The sequence below is a fragment of the Coregonus clupeaformis genome, unplaced genomic scaffold (assembly GCF_020615455.1).
Source record: "Coregonus clupeaformis isolate EN_2021a unplaced genomic scaffold, ASM2061545v1 scaf2389, whole genome shotgun sequence".
Classification (NCBI taxonomy): Eukaryota; Metazoa; Chordata; class Actinopteri; order Salmoniformes; family Salmonidae; genus Coregonus; species Coregonus clupeaformis.
Window position 1 is genome coordinate 28,117 of NW_025535843.1, and position 7,239 is coordinate 35,355.

The 7,239-nt window shown below is 45.1% G+C and overlaps 1 long non-coding RNA gene across 1 annotated transcript; it reads left to right on the plus strand.

Annotated features, from left to right (window-relative positions):
* The first annotated feature begins 2,939 nt into the window (after positions 1-2,939).
* LOC121564160 lies at positions 2,940-6,753 on the plus strand. The gene is made up of 3 exons (XR_006660199.1): positions 2,940-2,959; positions 3,063-3,151; positions 6,679-6,753. It is a non-coding gene; the product is annotated as an uncharacterized LOC121564160 (long non-coding RNA).
* The last annotated feature ends 486 nt before the right edge of the window (positions 6,754-7,239 follow it).

Here is a 7,239-nt window from a genome sequence, read left to right on the forward strand (position 1 = left end):
TTTGGCAATGCACAAACAATACTTACAAAAATATAAACAATATAATTATGGAGATAATCTGAAAATACCAACATGTGAGAAATACTGTACTATATTAATGTTCCAATGGAACTCACCAAAATCATGTCCTCCAAATCAAGGTTTTCACAATTAATGGCACCCTTAAAGATTATTGTAAATAACATCTACCAAAATTAAACCAGGAATTAAATTCCACTTATTTAAGTTTATCTAAGTCTTAAGGAACTATATTGAGCCATTACATCACTGCCTGTTTCACTAGGGTATAAAAATGAGGTAACACGCATACAATATCCCTTTGTCATCCAACACCATGAAGAAAACAAAATAACTGGCAGTTCAAAAGAGACAGATGGTCGTAGACCTTCATAAATCTGGTAATGGCTACAAGAAGATCGACAAACGATTGAATATACCACTGAGCACTGTCAGGGCAATTATAAAAAAAAATTAAAAAGATATGGAACAGTTGAAAACCTCACGGGTAGAGGACGCAAATGCATTTTGCCCCCCAGGATAGGGAGGAGGATGGTGAGAGAAGCAACGAATTGCAGGCCTTGGTGGCGTCTTGGGGTCACCAGGTTTCAAAAAGCACCATCAGACGCCACCTCCACAACCACAGGCTCTTTGGAAGGGTTGCCAGAAGAAAGCCCTTTCTGACCCCAAGACACAGTCGCAAGCGCTTGGCGTTTGCCAAACGTCATTTACATTATGACTGGAAGAAGGTGCTCTGGTCAGATGAGACCAACATTGAACGTTTTGGTCAGATACAGCATCGGAATGTTTGGCGTCGAAACAGAGATGCATACAAGGAGAGGCACCTCATACCCACGGTGAAATATGGTGGTGGGTCAGTGATGATTTGGGGCTGTTTTAATTCCAGAGGTCCAGGGGCACTGGTTAAGATTGATGGCGTAATTAATTCCACCAAGTATCAGCCAATTTTGAATGACAATCTGGTTGCCTCTGCCAGAAGGCTGGGACTTGGCCGTAGGTGGACTTTCCAACAAGACAATGACCCAAAACATACCTCAAGATCCACACAGAAATGGTTCTGTGACAACAAAATCAATGTTCTGCCATGGCCATCTCAGTCGCCGGACCTCAATCCAATAAAAAATCTGTGGGCTGAGTTGAAGAGGGCAGTTGATAAGAGCAAACCCAAGAATGTGAAGGATCTTGAAAGGATCTGCATAGAGGAATGGTCCAAAATCCCTCCAATATGTTCCTTAACCTTGTCAAACATTACAGGAAAAGACTTCATGCTGTTATCCTTGCCAGAGGTGGTTGCACTAAGTACTAAATGAGGAGTGCCAATAATTATGAAACCTTGATTTAGGTGACTTTTATTTTGTATTAAATAATTGTATGATTTTGGTTGGTTCCATTGAAACAATAATAAAGTACAGTATTGTTTATATTTTTTAAAGTATTGTTTGTGCAGTCAGGGGTGCCAGTAATTTTGGAGCCCACTGTAGATGTGTTTTAGTGAGAAAATAGTAAGATTACTGTCTCTCTTCTTTTCTCAGAGCCTGATGATGTGAGGCTGGTGGGAGAAGGCAGTCGCTGTGCTGGTGGACTGGAGCGGTACGACCAGGGAAAGTGGAGCACTGTGGGAGCTGATGACAGGAACAAGGAGGCAATAGCTGCAGTAGTGTGTAGACAGCTGGGTTGTGGCTCCACTGTTTCATTACCAGCTGGAAACACCACTAGATCACTGTTAAGTTTGGACTGTTCTGGGTCTGAGTCTTCACTGAGGGAGTGTGGGAGAATATATCATTTCCTTCCTGTACTCACAGTGATCTGCTCAGGTAATAACAAGATACACTATATGGCCAAATGTATGTGGACATTAGTGGATTCGGCTATTTCAGCCATACCTGTTGCTGACAGGTGTATAAAATTGGGCACACAGCCATACAATCCATAGACCACCATTGGTAGTAGAATGGCCGAAGAGCTCAGTGACTTTCAACGTGGCACGTCTAGGAGCAACAGCGGCTCAGCCGTGAAGTGGTAGGCCACACGAGCTCACAGAACGGAACCGCTGAAGCGCGTAGAGCGTCAAAATTATCCTCGGTTGCAACACTCACTACCGAGTTCCACATTCTTTTGGCCATGTATTAAATCTCCTTCCTGGACTCACAGAGATCTGCTCAGGAAATATCAAGATATTATAATTATATTCAACTGATTTCCTTCATTCATACAACTTCCTCTGCACCTCTCACGATGACTATTTAGCTTGTAAATCTGCATTGCAAAATAGATCACTCAGTCAAGTAGGAATCAAATACAACTTAAATATCCCAGAATGCTTTTGTATTTGAGTGTTATCTCAGTGAACATCTCTACTCACTGCAACTGTCACATGTCATGTTATTGTCATATCTAAATGAGGAAAGTAGTTGAGGAGCTACGTTTTCTTTTTCTCTCCTCTTGTTCCAGATGTCCTGCTTCAGCCTGATATCAACATATGTTGTCTCAGTGACTGTAGGCCCACTACTCATGTTGCCCTGTGAGGGAGGGTGGCTAGCACTGTTACATGCTGATGTTATTGTCATATCTATAGGAAACTAGTTGAAGAGGTTTTTCTTGTTCTCTTTTATTGTTACAGATCATCTGGTCCAGCCTGATATCTTCCTGACTGACTCAATGGGAGGGGTCTCCAGGGGCCACCAGGGGCCTGAAGTTTTTAGGGGCTACAGCTTCACCATCACCTGCTCCACTCAGCCACAGTACCCAGGAGGCTCCTTCCTCCTCACGTTCACCGGCTCCAACAGAACCCAGACCCAGCCAGCTGTCAATCACTCTGCTGCCTTCCTCTTCCCTGCTGCAGATGGCTCCCACCAAGGGAACTACAGCTGTGTTTATGACAATTATGTTTTCTCTCATAACGTCTTCTCTGAGAGTCAGCACCTCTCCCTCACCGTCACAGGTAACTGAACATGATCCAGACTTATAACTTTGTCGTTGACAGATTTCCCACAGATCTATATGATGATGATCTGTCCCCTCATCAAAGGTGTTTCTGTTTTCAGCCTCTCCTCTGCCAGCCTTCATCATCAGACACGTTGTAGTGCTGCTGATCCTACTGACAGCCATCACCACCTTCTACCTGTACTACAAGGTAAAGACAGTTACTCAGACGTTACAAGTCATTTAAATGTTTGTGTCTTTGAGCAGGGTTCAGATTCTACATTGGTCTATATCTGTGTTTAAGGTGTGTGATTAACCAGATGTGTATCTTTGACTTGTGTTGCACTATCTTGGGTTTGTTCTTCAGTACTGTACTGATTATGAGAGAACGAGAACGGGAGGGGGAGAGAACGAGAGGGGGAGAGAACGAGAGGGGGAGAAAACGAGAGGGGGAGAGAACGAGAGGGGGAGAGAACGAGAGGGGGAGAGAACGAGAGGGGGAGAGAACGAGAGGGAGAGAGAACGAGAGGGAGAGAGAACGAGAGGGAGAGAGAACGAGAGGGAGAGAGAACGAGAGAGGGAGAGAACGAGAGGGAGAGAGAACGAGAGGGGGAGAGAACGAGAGGGGGAGAGACACGGAGAGAGAGAGAGACACCAGTGGCAAGGTGACTGTGAACATGGATGTGTATCAAACAGGCACAGCGACAGTACAGGGACAAAGTATGAGCAATTCAACGGCTCATACACGAGACGTATGTGGCAGGGACTCCAGACAATCCCAGATTATAAAGGGAAAGCTAACCACGTATGGGACACGACGCCTCGCTCCCGGACAAGATAATCACCTTCTTCTCCCGCATTGAGGATAACACAGTGCCACCTCCAGGTGGTGAAGGTAGGCAGCAACACCTCTGCCACCCTGATCCTGAACACGGGGGGCCCATAGGGGTGCGTGCTCAGCCCCCTCCTGTACTCCCTGTTCACCCATGACTGCGTGGCCAAGCACGCCTCCAACTCAATCATCAAGTTTGCAGATGACACAACAGTAGTAGGCTTGATTACCAACAATGACAAGACGGCCTACAGGGAGGAGGTGAGGGCTCTGGGAGTGTGGTGCCAGGAAAATAACCTCTCACTCAACATCAACAAAACAAAGGAGATGAATGTGGACTTCAGGAAACAGCAGAGGGAGCACCCCCCTATCCACATCGACGGGGCCGCAGTGGAGAAGGTGGAAAGCTTCAAGTTCCTTGGCGTGCACATCACTGACAACCTGAAATGGTCCCTTCACACAGACAGTGTGGTGAAGAAGGCGCAACAGCACCTCTTCAACCTCAGGAGGCAGAAGAAATGTGGTTTGGCCCCTAAGATCCTCATGAACTTCTACAGATGCACCACTGATAGCATCTTGTCGAGCTGTATTACCGCCTGGTATGCAACTGCACAGAATGCAACCTCCGGGCTCTCCAGAGGGTGGTGCGATCAGCCCAACACATCACCAGGGGCACACTGCCTGCCCTCCAGGACATCTACAGCACCCGGTGTCACAGGAAAGCCAGGAAGATCATCAAGGACCTCAGCCACCTGAGCCACAGCCTGTTCACCCCGCTATCATCTAGAAGGCGGAGACAGTACAGGTGCATCAAAGCTGGGACAGAGAGACTGAAAAACTGCTTCTATCTCCAGGCCATCAGACTGTTAAATAGTCACCACTAGCCGGCCTCCGCCCAGTACCCTGCCCTGAACTTTAGTCACTGTTACTAGCTGGCTACCACCCGGTACTCAACCCTGCACCTTAGAGACTGCTGCCCTATATACATAGTCATGGAACACTGGTCCCTTTAATAATGTTTACATCCTGTTTTACCCACTTCATATGTACAGTGCATTAGGGAAGTATTCAGAGCCCTTGAATTTTGTACACATTTTGTCACATTCCAGCCTTATTCTAAAATTGATTAAATCTATTTTTTTCCTCATCAATCTACACACAATACCCCATAATGACAGAGACAACAGGTTTTTTAGAAATGTTTGCAAATGTATTGTAAATATTTTTGTTTTTAAATACCTTATTTAAATAAGTATTCAGACCCATTGCTATGAGACTCGAAATTGAGCTCAGGTGCATCCTGTTTCCATTGATCATCCTTGAGATGTTTCTACAACTTGATTGGAGTCCACCTGTTGTAAATTCAATTTATTGGACATGATTTGGAAAGGCACACACCTGTCTACATAAGGTCCCACAGTTGACAGTGCATGTCAGAGCAAAAACCAAGCCATGAGGTCGAAGGAATTGTCGTAGAGCTCCGAGACATGATTGTGTCGAGGCACAGATCTGGGGAAGGGTACCAAAACATTTCTGCAGCATTGAAGGTCCCCAAGAACACCGTGTCCTCCATTCTTAAATGCAAGAAGTTTGGATCCACCAAGACTTTTCCCAGAGCTGGTCGCCCGGCCAAACTGAGCAATCGGGGGAGAACGGCCTTGGTCAGAGGTGACTAAGAACCCGATGGTCACGCTGACAGAGCTCCAGAGTTCCTCTGCGGAGATGGGAGTATCTTCCAGAAGGACAACCAACTCTGCAGCACTCCACCAATCAGGCCTTTACGGTAGAGTGGCCAGACGGAAGCCACTCCTAAGTAAAAGGCACATGACAGCCCACTTGGAGTTTGCCAAAAGGCACCTAAGGACTCTCAGACCATGAGAAACAAGATTCTCTGGTCTGATGAAACCAACCTCTTTGGCCTGAAGGCCAAGCCTCACGTCTGGAGGAAACCTGGCACCATCCCTACGGTGAAGCACGGTGGTGGCAGCATCATGCTGTGGGGATGTTTTTCAGCGGCAGGGACTGGGAGACTAGTCAGGATCGAGGCAAAGATGATGAACAGAGCAAAGTACAGAGATCCTTCATGAAAGTCTCTGAATGTCCTTGAGTGGCCCAGCCAGAGCCTGGACTTGAACCGGATCTAACATCTCTGGAGAGACCTGAAAATAGCTATGCAGTGATGCTCCACATCCAACCTGACAGAGCTTGAGAGGATCTGCAGAGAAGAATGGGAGAAACTCCCCAAATACAGGTGTGCCAAGCTTGTAGCGTCATGCCCAGGAAGACTCAATGCTGTAATCGCTACCAAAGGTGCTTCAACAAAGTACTGAGTAAAGGGTCTGAATAATTATGTAAATGTGATATTTCCGTTTCTTATTTTAATACATTTGATAAATGTCTAAAAATCAGTTTTTGCTTTGTTATTATTGGGTATTGTGTGTAGATTGATGAGGAAAAAAAGTAATTTAATCCATTTTAGAATAAGGCTGTAACGTAACAAAATGTGGAACAAGTCAAGGGGTTTTAGTACTTTCCGAAAGCACTGTATATCCTGTATTCTAGTCATGGCTCCTCCTATATAAATACTGCTGTACACACTTTTTATATCCACATACTGTCTATACTGTCTTTACACACCATTATATGTATATATACACTGAGTATACCAAACATTAGGAACACATATTTACAGTATATATATTTATATTCCAGACTCTGACACTGATTTCTTTATTTATTGTATTTTTCTGGATTATGTGTGTATTTATTTTGTTGCTAGGTATTACTGCCCTGTTGGAGCTAGAAATATAAGCATTTCGCTGCACCTTCGATAACACCTGCAAATCTGGGACAAATACATTTGATTTGATCTGAAATGTCTGACTCTTGGTGCTGTGTCTCCCTAGACCACCAGGAGGCAGAAGAGAGTGAACAAGGTGAGCAGCATGGATCTTTATGTTGATGCCAATGCCGTGGAGATGGTCTCTCTGAGCTCCAGAGCTGAAGCTGGACCGGGAGAGGAGAGAGCAGCCCAGGGGGACTGAGTAGGAGTAGAATGACGCTGACCTTAGGTCAGTGTTGTGTTTTAAATCTATGGTCAGCAGTGGACTGGTGTTTATAATGCTGATCTTAGGCCAGTGTTGTGTTTTAAATCTATGGTCAGCAGTGGACTGGTGTTTATAATGCTGATCTTAGGCCAGTGTTGTGTTTTAAATCTATGGTCAGCAGTGGACTGGTGTTTATAATGCTGATCTTAGGCCAGTGTTGTGTTTTAAATCTATGGTCAGCAGTGGACTGGTGTTTATAATGCTGACCTTAGGTCAGTGTTGTGTTTTAAATCTATGGTCAGCAGTGGACTGGTGTTTATAATGCTGACCTTAGGTCAGTGTTGTGTTTTAAATCTATGGTCAGCAGTGGACTGGTGTTTATAATGCTGATCTCAGGTCAGTGTTGTGTTTTAAATCTAT